This window comes from Argiope bruennichi, chromosome 2 (assembly GCF_947563725.1).
Source record: "Argiope bruennichi chromosome 2, qqArgBrue1.1, whole genome shotgun sequence".
NCBI lineage: Eukaryota > Metazoa > Arthropoda > Arachnida > Araneae > Araneidae > Argiope > Argiope bruennichi.
The window spans coordinates 79,871,644-79,896,350 of NC_079152.1; positions in this window are offsets into that span (position 1 = coordinate 79,871,644).

Genomic DNA, 24,707 nt, shown 5'->3' on the forward strand with positions numbered 1-24,707 from the left:
TATATATAAGTTTGATTAAGAACATTTTAGCCCTTAAACATATATGTATTTCTTCGAAATGAACATATGCTTTATTTTTCATGTAATTGTATAGAAGATATTTTTAATTGTTTCCCATTTTTTTTCTGAAATGTTGTTGGAAAATATTTTTAAAAAAATAAAATCTTTTTCAACTATAAGAAAAAAAAAATACATTTCAGAAAAGAAAATTACCTTGGATTGAGGTTATTCTTAATGAAATATAAAATTCCTATATTCCATTTTTTTTTTAAAAGAGCAAATTTGCTTTTATTATATGCAGTTAATAAATACCAAATGCATGCAACATAAATCGGGATAAAATAATACCTCTACAAAGAAGTCACAATAAGAATATTTAAAAATAGAAATAAAAGAATTAAACATAGAAGTTTTAGAATTTGGTTTCATTTTAACACTAGTTGAAAAAAAATACACGCTGTTAAAAATAATTAATTAAATACTAGTATAAAATTATTTTACTGATAATTTCTAAATGGAACCGAAATAAGTAATTTAGTAAACTTTCGTGTTATGTATTAAATTTATAATTTAAATTGAACATGATTGAGCCTATTTAGCTTAATATTGTTTACTTTAAATATATGAGAATTAAAAGATCATTGAAAATATATTTTGCTAAATTTTTAGCTATTTTAATATGCTTAAGTGTTTAAAAAACTTTCCTCTGATTTTTTATGTCAGTTGTGGGTGTAAAGTTTCATTCGATAATTTAAAATATATGCAGGGTGATTACAAATAAAGTTTAGGTTTTAAAAGGTTGTTAAAAAAAAGAATCACTGGTCTGAATGGTCTTATATTTCATTTGTGTATACATAAAGCAATGGGAGTTTATTTTGAAGAAGAAAGAAAATTCGTTTAAATTATGACATATATATGTTTTTAAACTTGTCATATGATGCTAAAAAAAGATTAATTTAAAACATATATTAATTTTAAGATATCAATTAGAAGACATAACATGCTCACTGAGCATTACACTTGTGATACAAAGACGAGAACATACAGTTCCTATTATTCTGCGTCTGATAAAACAGTCTTGATTTTCTGGCTCAGCGTTGAAGCTTTCCTACTTGAACGGCGATTTGCTTTAATTGCATTGAAGAGATTTCAGACATTAAAGAGCTTAAGAAGTGGACATGGTCTGATGATTGCTTTTGGTCCGAAGAGCATGGTTGATAAACGATGTGGCCACATCAAGAAACGTCGAGCATTGTTTTGGGAACTATCAATGTATGGAGAATTCCCCGTGCACAGGACATGCATGACAAAACGAGACTTCAAATTTATGAAACATTCTGCAATGCTATCCCTTCAAAATGTGGTATGTTCAAGAGCTAAAGAACGAGAAGCTCCATTCATGCAATTTCTAAAATAGAAGTGGAAAATGCATGAACATGGAGCATTTTCTGGAATTCGGGGCATGTTTCTAGTTCCAGTGTTCTGCAATACTCAACACTGTAGAATATGGGCAAGAGTGAAACCGTTCAAAACGCAACTATTGCTCCTCATTCTCAAAAGGTCACTGTGTGTTGCAGGTTTAAGTAATCAATTATTGTTGACCCTTTCATTTTCGAAGAAATTATAGCCAGTAACTTATACAATCAATGTAACGATATATGAATCTCTTTTGCAGATCTGGTAAATCTGGGATTTGCGCATATCACAATTTTTAGGCAAGTTAATGCTCCTCATCACATTGCAGCCCCTGTGAAGCATATATTAAATCGGTATTTTGAATATGATATAACTATCAGTCGTCCTTTCTAAACAGCCTGGATTTCACGAACACTTGATCCGAGCATTTGTGACTTCTAACTGTGGGGTTACTTATAAGATTACAAGGTTTCAATTGTGAAAACAGGTGAATTGAATATACACATTACACAACACATTTACAATAACACTATTGAAACTCTCTGATCTACTGTGAAGCATGCGAATTTGTGCTTTTTGTTCCTAGGCAGCGATTTAACAATTCTTAAATAAGTCGCTGGCATGTTTTCCTGTTAGTTAAGTAATGACTTGCACTTTTTATGGTTTTTAGTCTAGAGACATATAAAAACATATTTTTTTTCTATCCGCTATGACACCGCTTTGTGACAGATGAGTATTGAACAAAGGGGGTCACCACAACATGCCACATCCTTTGATACCTATGTTATAAATAATAAATCGCCAGTTAGAAGATAATTGACTATTAAAATAATGCAGATACATATTATTTCAAATCTGAAAAACATGATTTATAATAACTGCCTAAAGACATAAAATAATTACTTTACAATAAGTTTCACAAGCAAATAATTACTTTACAATAAGTTTCACAAGCAAATAATTAAACTTTATGAATAGTATTCGATAATACAAACTATTTTGCTAGCAATAAAATTCAAAAATGTAATTAATTTTTAATTCATTTTGCAAAATAATAGTTTTGAAAATTTTAATACATATATAAGTCTTAAAATTTAAGTAAACGGATTGAAATTTCACGATGTCAGCAAAGGACATAAACAAATTTGAATATTTTTGAAAACCCGTGGAATTCAAGGGTCAAAAATTCAATAAAGAATTTCATAATTCAATAAAGCAAACTCACTAAACTTTTTATACAATGATATAGCTAAATGAATTTCCAAATTATTTGTAAAATAATTAATCATAAATAAAAATCATATTTATATTACATAGTTTGTATTAGTACAAACAATTTTATTTCTTTTCTTTCTTGCTACATTGAAGTCGTAATGGATGGGTGAGTATGAGTGCATGTGTGGATATGTATGGAGAGTGCATGTCTATGGGTATATAACTGTTTGCACTTTGTAGCCAGACAGTTTAAACTTCATCACATATGCAGATAACCACCAGCTTCATCCCAAATGAGGATTAAAACGTAAAAAAGATGCATTTTGGTGAGATTTTTTAAAGTTTAATAGAATTAATTTTATTTCAAAGTTAAGCGAAGATATTAACCTAATTCGACTATAAATTTCGAAAACATTATTGCAGAAAAATTATTTTGATCCTTTTTAAATTATTTTTTTTCTCCATGGTATCAATTTTAGTGCGCAATTTTCTTCCATAAATATTGAGGTCTAATTTTTTTTTTCGAATTTTCAAATTTTTTTCAGTTTTGTAAAATATTTTATCTTATGGCTAAAAACTATACATGGAAATTTATACGTATTTTTTACTCATGAGGAATCAAAAGGTGCAATGGCATTTCCGCGCAAGATAATGTGGTGAAATTTCAAACAGATTACAAAGACATTTAAATTTTTAATTGCAGTATGATGTCTTGGGAATTCGATTCCACTAGAAAAGTATATGTAGAAAATAAAATATTGAGATTTATATTTATTTAAATTGTAATTCGATTTCTAAAAATAATTTGTAGAAAGCATCATAAATATCATATTATTTATAAGCGATTTAATTAAAACCAAACACTGTTGATTTTCCTGGTTGACCAAATGAATGGTAAAGTCAGTAACTTAATAATAAAAGACAATCCCAAACTAAGGTTTGTGTTTTCACTATCTTCTGAATTCTTAGTCATCCTCATCGCTAATAGGAATTTTGTCTTTCAACCATTTCCTCATCATCGACGGCCATCTTTCAGTTCATCATAGCAGTAAGTGTTATCTCTTACGAAGCATGAGATTATTATTCCCTTTTTCTTATCACATGTATGATTTCCTTTCTTCTGATATTTTTATATTTTCTGATGGTGTTGTGTCCATACCTCGTTCTTTTGTATTTTGATAATATTGTAAATGTATTTCGTCGTCGTATTGTAAATGCATTTCATAATATTCGATTAAAAAGTAATTGAAAAAAAAATATTTAAAGCTATTATATAAAATAATTTACATAAAATTCTAACATTAACAAAGATCCTAGGAATTATTTAACGCATCGAAAGATTGATTGTATAATTGAAAGCAAAAGTAAGTTAAAATCTTTCTAATGTTATGGAAATTTTCCAAAAACTACATTTGGGTTGCAGGATGAAAAATCCATCAGGCTCAATAGGGGATAAAGAGACTATATATTAAGAGAAAATGCGAATTCGCAGTAATAAAGTACCTACAAATCTTGAACAAAACTGGAACTTGAGGTATCAAGAAGAAAATTAGTAATTATTACAGGGCAACTGCAAAACTGAATTATTTTCTCTCCCTACGACATGATGATTCTCATCTCCACTTCTTGATTTTTTATAATATCCATGAAAGGAGCTTCCAGAAAGATTTCGTAACTTCTCTTATAATATATATATATCGAAAAACTTTTTGTGAAATGTTATTCTTTCTATTCTTATATATCGTGAATGATTATTCTTCGTATTTTAGACTACAGTAAGTCTAAAAAGTGTACTTATTTAATAAATATTGTCAGTTTATCTGCGCACACAAGTTCTCAAAAATGAAAAATGACGGATAAAGTTAGAGTGAATTTATTAAATATGGTTGTAGTTACGCATCAAACTTTCGGCTAAATCAGAAAATGGAAATATTATCTTTCTTTTTATCACTTTACATGTGAGAAGGATTACTATCATTATTAAGAAAGAAAAAAAAAGACACCACATACAAACTATAGTTCCTACTTCTGTATATAAGAAGTTTATTTCTTCTAGTGCTTTTAGTTTTATTTTTATTTGCTATAGTGTGTCTTTGACTTTATCTGTTGCCTCATGCATTAGATGTAATTCAAATTATAGTTGAAATTACCATTTGTGGATATTAATGTTTTTGATAGTATTTTATTAAAAATAATACTTTTGTTGTTATCCTCACAGAGCAGTTGTTATTTCACAGAGCAGCTCATTTCAACCATAACTATTGAATAAACTAATATTTAATATCTAGTCAACCCTTGAATTTCAGATATAGATTACGATAATTCAACTGCTTATTTTCTGAAAATAATATAATTTTGAACTTCGTATAACGTTTGCAGTAATATTTCAAAATACCCTGAGGTCTTCAGGGCACAAACTTTGCATTAACGCTCATTTGGATAAAATGCTAACGCGCATTACTTATATTTTACTCCCTAGTGCTATGATGAATTTATTGTATTAGAAGATACGTATTCCAAACCATATAATGAGTTTTAAAATAAACTATTTGTTTTGTTGGAATACTACTAAATTCATTAGTCATTTCAGGCATTTTGCTTCAAGTATGTTCCTATAAATATTTTCCTTTGCAGGTTAATATGAATTATGAAGCATCAAGGGATTATCATTTTCAGTACATTTTGCTGACAGTCTCTGGGAATCGCAGCTGTCAGAAATGTTTACAGCTATACGAGATGAATCATCCTTTGTGTTGAGTTTTGCTACTTTTGTTTGATATGAAAGATTCCTCAAAGGGTGGAAACAGATCAAAAGTTAGGAAATATTAGAGTGAAGTGTCTTTCAAAATGCATTCACATCATTGTGTATTCAAATTGTCTTCAAATGTTTGTCCCTTAATCACATTTTATGATTTAATTCTGAATTTAAATAATTATTAACAACATTATTAACAAAATTTAAATATTTTTAACAATATTATAAACAAAATTTAAATATTTTTAACAATATTATAAACAAAATTTATATAATTATTAACAATTAACAATAAAAAGATATTTTAACAATTTTTTTGTCTAACATACCACTGCCGTATTTAATGTGAAATATGCTAAGGTTGGATATAATGATATAAATTCTTTATTCATGAAAAATATTCTGGAGCGTGGCATAAATGCTTATAATATGGTCTTGGCCTTATAGAAAGATAAAATAAATATGTTGGATAAAAGAAACATGTTAGATGAAAGAAATATGTTATAATAATAATAATTAATGCAAATTTCAATCACCTGACAGTAATGGGTTTTTTTTAATTAGCAAAAAATGATATCTATAAAATTGGAAATCTTTGAAACACCAACTATAGCTTCTAATCCAAAGCATCGAAAAGAAGATTTTACTACCGGATTTTGGAACGGAAAGGTTATGAAGTTGATTGGTGTATTTTACTTTACCGGAAGCAATGAATACGTAGAACTATTTCATAAAAGTACTTTCAATAGTTTATACGAGGAGTCTCAATAGTTAAATTAGGTGGCATGTGGAGCTCAGAGTTTCAAAACCAAATTCCATTGAAGGATCTACCTTAACTACAAATTTTGCTCAGGTTAAATCTATTGAAGATAAAAACCTTTCCTGGGATACAGGAGTTTATTTTGCATTCTCTTTATCTCACTACGGATCAGTTCTATAAGGTGGGTTACAAAAGGGCTCTCTAATATTCCCAAAGTAAACATTTATTACTTCTAAAATAATTTTGAAATTTAATTATGTTATGGCATGGTATATCTGAGATATAAAGCATGTGCAGCCACATTTCCTTTCGAGATAGAATTCATATTCAACAGCAGATAATATTCTCACAAAAGTCAATTATTTAAAAGTATGCGTATATTTGTTTTCTCAACTATACTTTATATATTTGTTACATTTTTATACTAGTTTAATTTCTATGTTTTGTATTACTTGTATGTTCTTACTAATATAAGGTATCTTCTCAAAGCAAACAAGTATTTTTGGGAGGCTATAATTATCTCCCTTTATTATCAATAAAAAACTAAGAAATGTTGCTTTCAACAAATATTTATTAATCTAAAGGAGTGTTGTTATCATTCTGAATTGAAAAGTTCATTTCATATATAGCATTATTTCATATTTTAATCATCTTCCTACATTAACGTGTTTATACAAAAATGATGTACGTATTTATATGTAAACGCTATAAGCAACGTTTTACTTACGGTATATATATAAATAATATTTAAATTTATATATACATAAATATTTATATATACATACATTTTGTTTAATGAGAAAACATTTAGTAGTATAAATCGATATAAAAAATATTATTCCTAGATTATTTTTTTAAATTCCGCATCTACATATTTATTATTTTTCATTGCAATATCAATTAAGATAAACACATCTATTATAATTCTGGAATAATCTGAGAATTTTTTTCTTCTATTCAACCATCTGTTTAGATCTTTAAAATAATTACTAAGGATTTTTTCTTGACTCTTGCGATTACCATATTCTCAACTTTAATATATACAATTAAGTGTGAAGCAAAGACCATTTCAGATTATTTTTGACGTAGGTTATATATAAGTGAAGGATTAAATTGTAGATATAGCAGAATTCCCATTAGCAGAAGATAAATCTGGATTGCAAAATATATATTGAATTGCTGAAAAATATTAGTAATTAAAAAATATATGTCACTGTGATTGCACCCTTAAGCTTTGATGCTTGATTTTGCTCTAAATTTCATATTTCCATCTTACATTCTTTTCTATTATTTCAGCCACAAGTTCCATATATTATTCAGCAATAAGTATTGGATTCTAGTAATAGAGTTAAATAAAGCAAATCTTACTCAAATAATTTGAAAAATCAGTAGATTCGCTACTTACTTTTCTGTGTTTACTAGTTTGAAGATAGACAGTCTTATTTGTATCCTAGCAATAAACCGAATACCAGAAAGCCAATTGTATTTAGAATTAACAATTCTCTTCTAAACGACATATCCCTCCAGTTTAACATGATATTATTATTCAAGATAAAGATAAAACATTTGTTTTTATTTTTGAGTTAAATGAGCAAGCTGTAGATCTAATATATAAATTTTATAGCATATCAAAAGGATTCCTATTATTTCACATCCATGTTATCCAAAAGGCACTACTTGGAAGGAACTAGGTGCTAATGACAAGACAGGTATTGATTTTGAACAACACACTTATCCAATTATGATCATCTCTCTAAAATCATCATCACCTCTCATCATTCATTCATCATTTCTATTATTCGAATCAAAGTTTTCTCTCTATAACTTGATATAATAGTCCTATTACATACCCAATTGACTTCTTAGTAAATTATGAAACAGTGCTAAAAATCTGAAGGACAGAAACAAACTAATACTTAGGAAAGTCAAGTAATGAGTGCTAAATTTGCATTTTGTCTTTAATTATAAAAAGTAACAACCAAATTGTTCTCAATTTGGTTTTCTTTTACTTTTGTTCAAAAACTATTGGAGAGTTATCATTGTTTTTTAACTCTCAACTACAAAGAGTGTTTTCTTATTTTTGCTTTATGCTGCACTATTATTCTCTGTCATAAATTTTGGGACATCTGTAGTCAAGTGGTACACGTCTACATCATCCAAATGAATAAATGAAAAGAATTACTTCTGAAAAGCATTGATCATCAAGGGACACCGAACATTGCGTGACAAAATCTATCCTTTTTGCGTGCCATTCATCCAACCGCTAGCGAATGTCTCAAGTCAAATCATTAATTTATTTTATTTCTTTTCCTCTGTCTGTCTCGTTTATTTAGTTATTTCTGACTTCTACATTGGTTCTTTTTGGGGGCAATAATTTTATAGCCTTCTTTCTGAAGAAGTAAGAGTTTCTTTAATGTCTCTGTCATTTGGACGGAAGAATTATTATTTTGAATATCAAGGAATGAATTGCCGTATATATTGACAGAATCAGTCTTGAAATCTTTAAGTTGCCACATTTGCATATATATTTGATTAATTAATTTTATTACAGATTAATTAAGACTCCTTCTACGCTGCAATAGATTTTATTTTATTAGCTAATCACCTTTGGCTACCATCTGGTACAATGGGAATATTAGTTATGTTTAATTTTAATTAAAATGTTTAGATGTAATTTTAGGACAATGATTTCATCCAAATGGCGGACATTAAAATAGTTTTATTTCAGTTGCCTTACATATTCTTCTTTACTGTGTACAAAAAAGTTCCTAATGGTGACCATGGCATCAAAAAAGCATTAAAAACAACTGTCCTATTCATATTAAATTTAGATTCCGTGGTATTGCAAATTCATTTTTTATCCACCTTCTACAATCAACATATATTAAACAGAGTTCTTATTCCATAGCTTTCAACTTCGGTAAAAATACATTTATTAAATATGTCGAGCAACAATGAAAATAGTTTGAACATCAGGTCAATTGTTGTTTTAAATTAGGCAAAAAATATTTTTGAAGAAATGTCCAAAACTCAGGAACTTTTTTACGCGAATAGTTAATAGGTATCAATAAAAAGATATTTTAGGTTTTTGTAGCGGACAAAACAAATTATGTACAGTAATATTTTTGGTGGTAATTGCAAAAAATACTCAAACATTTTATTAAAATTTAATTAATTAAATTTTGTAATCCAACAAAATCTAACATAACCAATTCAACAAAAATTTCAAAAAACTCACTCACATTTCACGTAAAAATATATGTATTCAGTAGCTGAAAGTCAGCAATCTGGCCTCTTAAGCGGCAACACACACAGAAACGTATGCACATTTACATTCGTCTTTTTTTATTGCTAGAGATACATTTAATAAAATAATTAAAATGTGATCATTCATGTGAGATTATCGTTAATTGACGCATTAAAACTGCTTAAAATATGTCAACTTTTATCTTTAAGCACAGATATCCATTTATTTGTCCTAACAAAATAAGTTTTAAACATATAATAATATAATCTTTTTTATAAAATATTCAATTTCTAACACGGGGTTAATTTAATTCAAAGCCGATTGATATGATCACTGTTACCAATTTTTTTTCATTGCCCTTCTGATGACTATTATGAATAATAAAGCTCAGAAATTTGTATCATACAAAATAATGTATTAAATGAGATTTTTTTCTATTTTACATATGATTTTGGAAGAGCTTTATTTATAACTTTTAAATCAATATCAGCTATTTAGTCTTATCCGACATTCTCCTGCTCTTTGTGTTATAAGGAATCAAATTAAAAAGTTGCTGTACGATTTCCAGAAAATTCTTTTGATTCAATCTTTATGCTAACAATGCTTAGTTTCTGTTGAAAAGAAAAACATCTAATGCTTGTTGATGATATTATTTCACAAATATTTATATTATCTTCACCAATATTTTACATTGGATGAACTCAGACGGAAATTTTTGTATGTTTCCCAAAGTTTTCATAATTCTTAAGGTGGCATAGAAAACAAGTTTGGCTGATGATGGAAGGCCATGCCACCTGTACAAAAAGTCATAATCATAGACTCAGTCATAATCATAATCGGCACTCGAAATCGTTGTCAATATATTGTGCTTGTCTTAAAATTACGTCCACATGATGCAAAAGATATACGGTTGTTCTGATGCATTATTACCCTTCTTTAATGAATACGTTAAAAATAAATCAGACATTGATTTATTTTATGCTGCGATGATGATTTTCTAAATCTGAGGAAGAAAAAGAGGAAGCTGATATTGAAAGTTGTGGCTGAGCCTAAGAGTGGAACAATGGAAAAACGCAACTGTTTTAATATGAATTTTTGTAAATAATATTCTAGAATTTTCTTAAGGAATAAAATTGTTTTTCAACAAAACATTAAAGTTTCTTATTTCCAATTAAATTAATATGTGTACCCGATCTAATCCCATTAGTGGCATAAGTCCGGGCAATTTTACTTTTCTACAAAAACTCATATAAAAACGTGCCTTTGCAGGAATGATATAATATAATTATTGAAACAATGGGTATTTAATGAAATCCGATTATCTCTAAGTTCCATCAGGTATTCCATCTTAGCTACTCAGTGTTATCCCACATTCCCTTGTAGTTTGAAGTTGATATTCTCTTTATTGAGTTTTGAAAAAAGTCGGAATTATTTACTGCAAAATAGTGCATCAATTGTTCTTTTAAAACATCAAAAATTCAAATAATGTGATCTATATCAGTTAACAAAAATGAAATTTTACTGTCATATGACAGTACACCCCAACAAGTCTCCAGAAGATTTTTGCATTATGTGGTTTCCTGACTCTCTGCAATCCCCAGACTTTTGCATTCAAGCACTATTTCTCAAGAACTTTGGGAAAGCAAATATTTCACCAAAAATATTTGCCAAAACTACCATTCCTGAGTTTCTTTTGCCTAGAGTCTCGAATTTCTATTTTAAAGATATAAATACCTACCCACAAGGTGGGAGGAAACGCAAGAGAGACCTAGTGATATAAAACTTATTTGGAACTACAGCTATCGGTTAGAACCCGATTCCAATAAAGAACATTGTAAGACGGTTTGTTGCACTTTATAATAGACTCCTCCCCCGGTGAAGAGCCAATTTATCCTCCAAAGGTTAGAAGAGTGCCGGAATAGGACTTTCTGTCAGTATATGATCAGGACTCAAAATATATTTCGTGTTTTTTTTTGGAACGGAAAGTAAGAATAATTACCCATTAAATGTAGATGAGAGATTTGCATTGTTTCTGATGATGTGGCTATGATTAATAAGCAACAATTATTATAGAATTATTCATTGGGGATAACATCCCACATTGTAAGCATCTGTCCTGATAAATATCACTTTATTGACAAAAAACATTAAAACATGCTTTTAACCATACTCATGTAAAAATCCTTTCATCATGTAAGCTAACGAAGCAAGAAAAATTAATGTGAAGAGTGAATTTTAACTCCAGAAAAATGAGTGTTTTTTATTTTAAAATGTTTTCTTTTTTTTTAACTAAAAACAGAAAAATGAAATTGAAATAAATTTCTACATTAGAAAGTACACAAAACATAACAAAAACTTAAAAGTCTTAAAACATGAACTGATGTTTATTTAACTGAATAAACTCAGTGTATAAAGCAATATTTCAAGTGAGCATAAATATAGAAATGCCAAATGGTTATTTCAAAAAGTGGCTTTTTAGTAGCGCATAAAACTGCCTCGACTACCATTCTTTTGTTTTTACTTTATTGCTTCTTAATTCAGTTTAAAAAATGCCATCAAAGTGCCTTTACTTCGCTCAGTTTGCATTCATTCTAGATAGCTCAATCCTTTCTGAAAATTGCTCTGCATCAATTTAAACAGAAAATCTACCTTTTATTTCAGTGATGGAACATTCAATGTGTAAGTTCTGTTTGAAATCCATCGCTTAGTCTTGTTGAATTTTAAATTTTAGAAAGATATATAAGAAAAAGAAATCGCTTTTACCGAGTGCTTGAAATATTGAAATTATCAAAATTAAGTACCTTTTATCGTCAAAAAATATCTACCATGTATTTAAAAATTAACTTTTTGAAACAGAATATCGTTTCCATTGCATCGACATCAAAACATTTTATCTATAGTATCTTCTTTAGTGCATAATATTACTGCATTTAAATATAAACTTTCTGCAAATGTGTGTCATACATTAATCAAAGTGCACCTATTTGTAACTTGTTTTATGTAATATAATATCTGATATTACAACTGATACAAATGGAAAAAGATGAAATATATAAATTTGAGCATTATTTTACTAGATTTTATTATTTTATTATTGATTATTATGATTATTATTTATTATTTGACTTATTTTACTAGAAGTATTAATTAAAACTATTATATTATTATCTATGATACTTCAATAATTTATTGCAGAGAGCAAAAAATATAACTCTTGATTTCAATTTATATATTTTTTCAATCAGATAAAATATATATTTTTAACTTTTGTTATATATATAATTATTCACAATATATCCATTAGTATATACTTGTAAAGTAGAACCCCCCCCCCTTGCATTTCTTCTAATAAAAGAAAGAATTCCATGTGATATTGTGTGGAACAAGACAAAGTAAACTCAACTAATATCAAACACTGAGTACTGGAATTAGTTTCGGTGATTATTGTATTTACTCAAACAGAGGTAGTACAAGTCCCCGTGTCGAGAATTGGATTAAAGGATTTCTATATTGTTTCATTCTCTTCATAGTCTCTACAGATATTGATTCTCTTGGATAGATGAAGTCTCGAGGCTTAGTTCTCTCTCGCAGACATCAAACAAAGCAATGCAGGAATTAACCGGGAGCGAACGATTTCGATCGAATTAGTCACGTTTAAATGCTAATCTCCATACCCTGTCGAAAGAAAAGAAAATATCATTTTAATTTGTTTCCTTTTCTTATTTAAATTCATCTGATTGAACATATATTTGATTTCAGCCTAAGACATAAATTTATTAATTCCATGGAGATATTCCCAGCATTTGCTCATATTTGTTTTATTCTTATTCATTCTGTTTTTTTCTCTTTAAAACTTTGTATTGTTTCCAGAGAATCTGTGTACTTTTATTTATTTTTACTACTTCTATAATAATCTCCTTTTAGATCCTATAACTTTTAAGGAATATATATATATATATATATATATATATATATATATATATATATATATATATATATATATATATGTTTTAAAGTTTCGGCAAAAATGAACTACTTTAACACGTAATAAATGAAACCACTTTACCACTTTATTTGAGATTCCAGTAATTTCAAATTAATTACTGAGGAGCATATTATTTTGTAATTATATATTCTACATAATTCTGAGTTTATTGTTTTTATAGATCATTGCATTTAATGCCGGCGTCCTGGCATTAGGGGTAGCGCGTCTTCCCGTGATCTGGACGTCTTGGGTTCAAGTCCCGATTCAGGCTTGATTGTTCTTCATTAGTTATATCTATGAGATGTGTGAATGTTCCCCCCTGTAAAAAAGGATTGTGCAAGCGAATGTGATGCGTTGAGTGCTGAGACGTAATATTGGCCCTAGTTGGCGCTACTAAAACAAGAGAAGCTCACTTGGATTAAAATTGCTGACTTCGTCAGCGATCTTGTCCATTGCAAGTTCCATCACAAACAACTACGGTTAAATTTAATAATGCATTATCATTTTTTCACATGAGAAGTCCCTCTTCTTCTATTTCAAGATTCATAATTTCAATATGAAGCTGACACATAAATTTTTAATTACTTTAATTTGGTGCATACGTGCTTAGTTTATCAATATTTATTATTTAAAATTCAAATACCCATACATCTGTGAATCGAAATGTAATAATGGCATATTTAAAAAAACAATTAGCATGCCCTTTTCATAACAGCTCATAAGAGCAGAATTAACATCAATTGCATGATAAACTTATGAATGTTTTTAATTGGTCTACATAAAAAATGGTAACATTCCAATAACAGAAAAAGAAATATTCCAATAACAGAATTATCGTAATTTCTATTTAATTTCTTTTATACTAAAGAAAATAAATGCTGTGTATGCAAGCTCACATTCCTTGGAAATTTACCATTTTAATTTGTAATATATAATATTTTAATACATAAATTAAATATATTATATTGAAGAATATGATTCTTTTGTAAACATAATCCTGTAACGAAGTGAAAAAGGAATATGTTAATTTCAGGGAGATAAAAGCAAAGTCTTTTTTAACCTTATAACGTACTGAAAATTAAATCTGCCTTATTTAATCATGCCTCCTTTAAAAAACATTATTCCTTAAATCTTTCTGCGATGATTTCTGCAATGATCTGCAGGATTTACAGAGATCTGTAAGGACTTCCAAAACCAATCACAAGAGAATGATTATTAGTACGCATCATTCTTATTCTTATGGAAAAAGAAACTGATATTTCTTCTTTAGTACACATATTTTATTGACTAGTTGGTTTGTGGGATTTAAATCTTTACAAATTTCTTAAAATATATAGCATTTTTGGCCTTAATGCAAAATATTATCAACACTTCAAATTTTCGCAGACATATATTATTTTAGAAGTCAGATTATTATGTTATTTATCTCTAGGAATTTTTGCTATGGATATATTATTTAGTTAATAAATAATGGTAAGAAAATTTATCGACAGCTTACATTAATATTTATAAAAATGTTCCACTAAATGAATGATATCACAATTTAACTAATCTTCATACTTTAAAAAAAGTTTAAAGTAAAATTGACTTTACAAAAGCATTTGGATAGTTCACATTAGTTTTATAAATTGAAAAAAAAAGTGTGAGAGATATTTTAGAATTGAACATATTAAGTTATAAGTAGGGATTGCAATACCGGTTTACAAGGATACCGAATGCCGGTATTTTGAGCCATTTGTACAATTTTGTAATACCTGTATTCACAAGTTTAAATACCGGTTTTTCGGTAGTTACTAAATTTTTAAAATTCCCTCCATTATATGTTCAGGGATCGCGAACATAGCAAAATAGTATGCGTTTTTGTTTTTATGTCACCTTAAAGGGCGAAATTAATTATCTAATTAATTACTTAATTAATTTCTTAAATATAAATTAGCGAAACATGGATTATCCCCGAATGAAGATATTGTATCCATAACGACTGATGGAGCAACAGTTATGAAAAAAGTTGGAAAGTTGATTGGTGCAAATCAGCAATTGTGCTATGCACATTGAATTCAATTAGGAGTAATAGATGTATTATACCAAAAAATAAAGAACAGAAGAATCCAAATACTGTGGATGTAGAAACTTCGGATTCCAACTTTGAAGAGAGTGAGAGTGATATTGACAAAGAAGATAATGATATTGGAATTGCTGAAGAAAATATTGCTACTGAGGATGAAATATTAACCCATCAAGAATTGCTGCCTATAATTTATAAAGTTCGAAAAATTGTTAAGATATTTAAACGTTCTCCTACAAAAAATGGCATATTACTAAAATATATACTAACTGAAAATAAAGCAGAATATATGTTAATATTAGATTCTAAAACACGTAGGCACAGTTTACTCCTAATAATGGAACGATTTTTGAAACTGAGAAATCCAATCCAAAAAGCAATAATCGACTTAAACCTGTAAATTAATTTTTCAGATAGTGTATCCGACTGAATATCCAGAACTGTATCAGCTCTACTTCCAATAAAACTGACTATTGATGCATTATATCGGAGAGATTCTAATTTATTAACAGCTAATGCAACAATAAATTTCATGTTGCAGTCAGTGAAGAACATCACTATCTGAAGAATTGTATACCACATTGAAAAATCGCACAGAAGAAAGGCATACCGAAATAGAAAAATGTCTTATGGTGTTTAAATAATTATGATTTTAAAAATGAAAAAGAAGAAAAGAAAATAACCAATTTAAATCTGATTAAGTTTAGAGTAAATTTTCTTAAAATTTTTTACCCACAAACCTATCCACATTTAGAAGAATTCGGTTCAGTTATCGACGATTCTGATGACACTAATATCGATAGTGAAAAGGAATTGTCTCTTGAAGAAAAATTAGAATTAGCGATAAATAAAAAAACTTCAATGAACCAAAATACAATACAGAAATCAGCTATATCCAAAACCATCTGACGAGAAATCGATTTATTTGAAAATCAGGGATTTAGAGGTAAATACATTTCTAACAGTATCACCAACTAGCGTAGATGCCGGAAGAGCGTTTTCGACAGCTGGTAATTTTTATACAAAATTACTTTTCAGGCTTAATGACAGTACAATTGATGTATTATGTTTTATAAGATCACATTTCACAAATTTGTAATAGTACCACAGATTGGATAGTGATATCTACACTTTTTTTGTGATTTAAATAAATAAGATGTTCCTTTACTTTTTTTGCGATTCTTTATATACTGTTATAAGCTACAAATTATTTTTTGTGAATTTACACTCTCTAATAAATCTGGCAAATAAAACAAAGAAACACCTGTGTTATCTTTCTTTTTCTAAACTTTCCAATACCGGTATTAAAACCGGTATTCCGATCTAAAAAATACCGAATACCGGCAGTGAAATTTTGGTCCGGTATTGCAATCCCTAGTTATAAGCATTGTCGATATTGCCGAATTGCATTCAGAATAACTGTTTTACAGGAAGTTTAGTTATATTAACGTTCCGTGTTAAAGCGATACTAGTGCTGTTTCTGGGCGGATCCTGCAATTTTCAACCTAGGTCACATGACAAGTGCGACACCTGAGCTGCACCCTCTCTCCCCACCACACAAGCGTGAGGACGTTTGGCCTGGGTGGATTTAGCGTTTACCTGACCCGCTTACATGACGGATCTCTGGTGGAATCGGGTCACGATCCTGAAAACCTTCGGTTTCGAAGCCGAGATCTTACCACCAGGCCACCACGGCGATGCTGTTTTGGGAAAAAAAAATTACACTGTTTAAGTATAAAACTGCAATGGATTTTCCTGAATTGCCATGGTACTAAACTGAAAAGTTTACAAAAATCGTGTATGCTTTCAAAAATATTCTATTTTTCTGTATAAATCTTAATCCAAACAAGAATCTTTTTACTTTCAGTTACTTTTCATTTCATAAGAGTCTTGAGTAAGTGGAAGTTGGAAAATGTTAAGAAATCTTGTATTTTATAACAGAATTAAGGATAGAAAGAACTTAAAAGGGAATCAGATTGAATTTATTATGAATTCAGATAGCCATCATGAGGAGAAAAAAAAGACAACATATAGCTCCTATCTGAGGTTCAAGAAACCCTTGTAAACTGGAGAGAAATATGTCATAGCTGAAATATTAAAATTTTATGAAATCATGTATGACATTGCGACATAAAATGAAATTTCTCTTATAGCTAGGTCTTTCTTTTTCGTACTAGCTCCGAATTCCAGAAATGTCTTTCTATGATGCGAATAATAAAACGAGATTTCCTTTTTTTAAATCATTCCGGATGTGGTCTTTTTTATCAGTAGAGATTTGTAATGAAATTTTAATATTAATATATATTATTTAAAGTCTGAAATATTTGGTTTCAGAAGTTTTTGCTCCGTTTTATTTCTGAAAACTACTAAAATTTCTTCATTTAGCATACATATTAATCAGACGGCAAAAATTTAATTTATCTTTAAATATAAAGAAAATGCGATTGCTAATTATGTAAATAGGAATTTAAATTAAAATAAAACATTAAGTTTTAATTTTGTTTTAGTTATATAGCTGGTTTTCTTTAAAAAAATATCTTTATAGCCTAAAAACCTATAAATTTCCAGGAATTCTGAAAATATTATATTTTCATTTCGTTGAAATTATTTTGAAATTTTCAAGTATTTTCTTTTTATTTTCTTGGATGTATTTAAAAGATAAATTTTAAATATTTTGCAAATATGTGCTTTTTGCTTAGAAGAAAACTATTTAACTATTATTAAAAACTATTTTTAGAAACTATTTTAAAAAAAAAATAACTTTTATTAACACTGCTATAATAAACATTAACATTTAAAAAAGATAACATAAATTTCATTTATTAATTTGACTCTCAAATAATATTTTTTCCTTTTACTAAATATTAGAGGTTCAGTGGCAACCACAATGAGCAGAAGATGCAATTCAACAATTAATTTAATTAAGTTCTAATCTTAATGAATGGGATTCTTTTGATTTGAATTTATATTCTACTAATTACTTAATGATCAGAAAAGTGAAACAAAACAAAAATTGAATTTCTCAGAATTTATAAATAGCATTTTTTTTTACATCCCAGCAAAAAAATAAATATCAGTATTAGGAAAATTAGAAACTTAATTATATTTCTTCTAATGTGAAAGGAAAATGAGCATATGTGTTATTATATATTTGTTGTATACAGATGAGACTATTTGATACAGAATTACAAATGTACTTTGGAATTTAAGAATTTGAGGAGAAATATTTTGGAAGAACAGGGTGATAAAAAAATAACAGGATATGTTCAGAGACCTGTAGTGTGTAATGTACTGAACGAATGGCCACCGTACACATTAAAGTATGTGGTTTCGATTTATCAAGAAAAATGATTAGTACCAAAAAACTCCGATAGGAGAAACCCTGGCGCCACGATCGAAAACTTTATTATGTAATTTATTTATATGGGTATTTTGTGACATGATAGCTATGGTAAAAGGAACGGGTTGCTGGAATTCAAGTCATTCTACAAGCCCGCCGATGGTGTTCTCGCGCCTTATTAGTCAAGCTGTTTTATCAGTGGGATGAAAACGTCAGTGCTGTTCTTCGTGAATACCGGCGATTAAAACAGACCTATAGAGGACCGATGACATACCTAACTTACGAAGAATGGTTGAAAGATTTGTAACAACAGGAATTATTGATGTGCAACCAGGCTGAGGACGTAAAGTCATCAAAAAGGAATAAGTTGAAGAAGTTGCAACTGTCGTTATGGATCAGGCGATAGCTAATTAGCAGGTTATCAGCAGTATACATTAAATATCATTACAAACAGATACCCCATTCTCAACGATGCAGAAGATATTGCATAAGATCCAGAAACTTTATCAGTATAAGATAACACCCATTAACTGATGTCACTTATCTGAATTTTGGCAATTTCTGGTTGTGAGGCGGTTCTAGTTCATTTGAAAGGACATGTTCCTGACATTCCTACTTTAAAATATCTTTTAATAATCTTTTTAATTTTATTCCTCAGCAATGTGCATATACATCTGTACATTGTACATATGCATTCATATACATACATGCATTGCTTTACATACAGATATGAAAACGCGAGAAAAAATTATGCGTATTTTAACCAAAAATTATTCTCACTGTTACTTATAAAAATGACTCCTAATAAAAAGCTAATATTTTCTTGTGGTAGTGGCAGAAAATTATTTAAGCATTAATATGAGAATTTTTTAACAACAAATTAAATACGGGGTGTGTTCTTAAGACAATAAGAGTAATTTTTTTTCCTTCAATGAAAGTTACACTCCCATGTAATTACTTTAACAGATTGCTTTCTTAAGCTAAGTATATATAAAGAAAAATTTCCCTTCATTATAGCAGTAACCTCGAATTATGAAACTGCCTTCAGTGTTTCATAACTGATATATATCTTTTGTGATGTATATGAAATTATAAAATATTCATTAAAATTCATAAGAGCAAGGGGACTATGGAGTCAAAGGGGTATTTCACTTGAAAAAATTCTCTTCATTCTTATTAATTGAAAATGAGGTGAGAAAAGGAAGATTGGTACATAAGAAGGAAGATGGGTATGATAAACAGAAATAATTGAAAATTTCATTAAGATTATTATTATTATTTTATTCTCAGTTATTGATGTTTAAACTGCTTCTAAATATATTGTATTTTCTAGATAATGATATTAAACCCATAAAGCAAATGATTTCAAATGATTGAGATTCGTAAAATTTAATTATAAGTATAGCAATAATACTTAATTTTCCTATTTCATATATTTTTCATATGTTTGATTCATGATTGTTAGGGGATCACCATAATATTTTTGATACGATAATTCTATGCAGATGAATTTCAAAAAATAATTAGATTCAGATATTCAGAATTTTATCTAAATCTACATAATATTTCTCGCGGTATTCCACGAAAATATATTTATTTCATTAGAAAAGATTAATAGGAAACTAGAAGTATTAATGGAAAATCAAAAATTATCATAACTCATTGCATCATTTAAATGCAATATCATTTAAAAAATTGTCCCACAGATTGCTGCATTTCTTCCACACTTTATTCAGCACTAATTGATAACCGATTTTAATTTTCCAAATTATTTACAGTGGAAGAGAGAATCTAGTGTGCGGCTATTCTTTTTCTTGAAGATGAAAACTTTTCTTTTTGTCTCTTTCCCAGTCATGACCAGAATTCTTTTACTTGACAAAAGGAAACACTGAGTAAAGGAGACCTCTTGTACCAAAAGCAACATCTGATTCGCTCAGAAGAGAAATTCTTTTCTCTCCGCATGATGAATGAAATTCTTGCAATTCTTTTTGTCGATCGAAACGATATGATGTTCTTTTGTCTTGGTTTCGTCGCAGCTGTGCCCTGGGAAGAGAATTTCGCTTCGAACAGATGGTAATTATTGGCAATGATTCCATGAGTTTTCTGGCTAAAGTAGTTGAATATTTTCTTGGCCGAGGAAAATGAACAATTTCTTTTCTAGATGCCGATGAGATATGAGCACAACAGCGGATGATACTATCTGCTATCAATATGAATTCTGCATTTTCACTTTTCTTACATATAAATTATTTTTAAAAGTAGGTTTTTGACATGAAAATACTGATTCATGGAAAATAATTATAGTATTTATATATATATATGAGAAGTATCGAAAATGATTTTTTAATTCTGTATTTATTACAGAATGTCTACTATAAAGGATTTTATTTTAAAATTATTTTATGGTTGTACTTGGTAAAAGTAGGTTGTACGTTTTTCATAGAAAAAATTACAGAAACATTTAAATGTTTGATTAAGTTTTAATGCAAAATGAAATTGTTCCAATTTATGTGCAAAACAACCTAGGTAAAATGATTATTTGTGTAGACATCCGATAGTTGTGTTGATAGAAAATCGATCTGGGATTCTCAATTTTTTAAGACCAAGTCGTCAAATTTCTTGAACATGGATACCGAAGTTGATAGGAAAGAAGAATTAAATTATACAAAAATCTGTTAATGATAATTAATGGAAGATTATTATTTATAATTTAAGCAGTTATTCAGAGGGAAAAATTTAAACAGAGTGTTAGTTATTGAAAGATTAATCATTCATAATTTAAGAAGATATTCAGAAGGAAATATATATATATATATATATATATATATATATATATATATATATATATATATATATTTGCAACCGGCAATGATCCTTTCCCTTCGAACTTCAAGTGATTTCATATTAAAGGATCTGATCACTGTGGCTCCGGTGAAGTGGGCAATCCATTTTATTATGTCACTAGCTGCTCTCTCAACATATCTTTTCATTTTAATAAACCCATCGATGACCTCGAAAAATCTGGCGTGTCAACGTTATGGGAAACAAGGAAACAAGATGTCCAAAACAAAAATTAGAAATCTTGTGCTGTTTCTGCAAGACAACGAAGAAATGATCACTCCAGACCAAGCTTTGAATAAATGTTTGTCTCCTTTCTCAATCAAACCCTTTCCAAAAAATATTAAACTCATGAGAATTCCTGAACTCATTCTCCCTTCCCTTTTTTTATTTTTGTATCGCGTATAGTTATTATTTTGTGTATTGTATGTAAACTTACATTTTTTTCTTCTTAATAAATCTTTTCACGTATATCCATTCAACCGACAAGAATTCCTAGAGATTCCAATTTCGGGGATATTCTGTGACGAAAAGAAAAGTTCCATTGTTAAACATTTAAAAAAATGATGCGCTCAAATCCGATGTATTTACATAAAATAAACACCACAGTAAATATGCCAGCAATTTTAAATTGTTGAATGGAAAAAATGTAATGCTCGGTGAATTGTCTTATATACTAACTATAACAATGCGGAGTAAATAGCTAAAATATATTATGCACACAAACTCTCAGATGAAAAGTTTTATAAGGAATAAAACAGTTTGTTTAAGCAGCTATAATTAGAAGTATTTTTGAATTATTGTTTAATATTTTTTGAATAATATATTTTTATGGAAATCAAAAAAAAAAAAATCATTATAACCTCAATCATTTTGGATAATCAAATCTCTACTATAATTGTTCCAATTTAAGTAATTCATTACTGTGAATCTTTAAAATAGTTTTTCAAAGAAAATCTTTAAAATAGCTTTTTCAAAGAAAATCTTAGAAATAATGTTTAAGGTAAATCTTTGAAACACCTTTTTTTCTAAGTAATTCTTTGAAATATGGTTTTATAAAAAATCTCTGAAAAGAGATTTATACATCATAGGAGAATTTCCAAAGTGTTTTTATTAGCATATTTTATTTTTTCTTATTGAAGAAATAATCCAACTACAATTTCAAAATCGAATGAAAAATACTTATTCATAAGAATTTGGTCGCTATATTTTCATTTTAATAAATTTCTTGTTTATATCCAGTTTTAAATACATAATTTGAAATTACAGTATTACCAGGCAATTTTGCATTAAATAATGCGTGATCAGAATACAGAATGTGACTTTTTTCCAAAAGTTTAATTTCAATTTTTTCAATGTTTTTCTTTAAAATTTACTTTGTTTTACTCTTTATGGAAAAATGTTTTTATTTTTTTAAATTTTTAGAATTAAGGATTGTAAATTTTCTGATTATCATGAGCAGAAATAGTGAAAAAAAAATTAAAAGACTAATCTACAATATACTGATGTAATTTTTTTTAAAGTTTCAAAAGGAAATAAGACATTTATCGGTCTAGAAGAATAATATTTGACTAAGGTATTTTTTATGAAATAAAATTTTTCAACAAGATCATTATTTTTAAACCTACATATCATATGTTACAAAAATATATATTTACTTTGTACGTTTAAAATGACTTGGATATTTCAAATGATATTCTTTTTGCAAGTCATTTATAAGGTCTCAAAATAAGAGATTATTGCAAGAAAGAAGGAATATTTTGTTGGATATGATTTAATTGAAATAAATAAAGTCTTATCAGGAAAAGTCTGAAATTAGAAAATAAGATGCGACAGCTTTACCTAAAAATATTTTTAAAAAAACAAACGATATATTTTAGATAAAACTAAAAGTATATGTATGCAAAATATATCAGATAAACTTTCAACAAAAATTAAATAAAAAAATGACAAAATTCCAAATTTAGATAGTTTAAAATGTAAAGACTCACCGTAAGAAATGAAGAAAATAACACTTGAATTATTTCTGATAAAAAAAACACTGAAACGTATAAAAATATGAATGAAATGAAATAAAAAAATATGATACGTAATTTCTATTTTTTTATGTTTTAGTAAATAAAGCAAGATGCCTCGTGTTTAAAAATTTATTTTTAAACCTGAATCATATTTTTTCCCTTGCCTATTAGAATAAATTTACGTTTGTATATGGATAAAAAAAATAAAAAAATACTTGTGCTATTTTTATTTTAATATATATTGTGAGATTTTTGATACCGACAGGTGTTTCAGAAAAAATACATTAAACTACTATCTAAGTTAACCGATCGTTGTCTTAAATAAATTTAGCTTAGCCCAAACTTCAACTGATATGTCTTATACATTTTTTAAACTGGAATTTTTAGTTTTTCTTAACCAGTGTCACTAGCTTTTTCTAACTAGTGTCAGTCTTTCTGTTAATTAGTGTCAATCAGTTTAAGAATTGTTTTATTGCTTTTGGAAAATAACTAGTGGTTATTTTAGTAAATAATAAAAACCTTTCTTTCAATAAAAAAAATTAGTATTTTGAATTCAAATCTGAGAATGTTAGGCCAAAGAAATATTTTTTGTTTAATAAAATATATAAAACTTTTATCAAATATATTTCGGAAATCTTTTGAATAAATTTTTAAATAAAATCATGCTAGAAATTAGAACGAATGCTTTCTAGTAATATTTAAAAGACTATGACAAATGTAAACTGTTGAGCTGATAATTTGAATTATAGTACTGACGAACATGATTATTCTCAGATTACTGGTAAGTGAAACAGTTTTGCAAATTTATAATTGTAGTAATATTCAAAATTTTGACATCTTTCTTGTGCCTTACAGTTGCTGTGGAATTCAGATATATATCCTTTAATTATGTTCCTTCTTAAAAAGGGGATTTTTTTAAAATTATTGCTTCCATATACGATCTTCAAATTATTGTTTTTACAATTAATTGAAATAAAATGTTTAAAACAGTGAGTTGTATCTGCCAAAGGATATTGAAGATAGAGGTTAATTTCTATACAGCCTCATGTTTACACAACGTATCTAAAC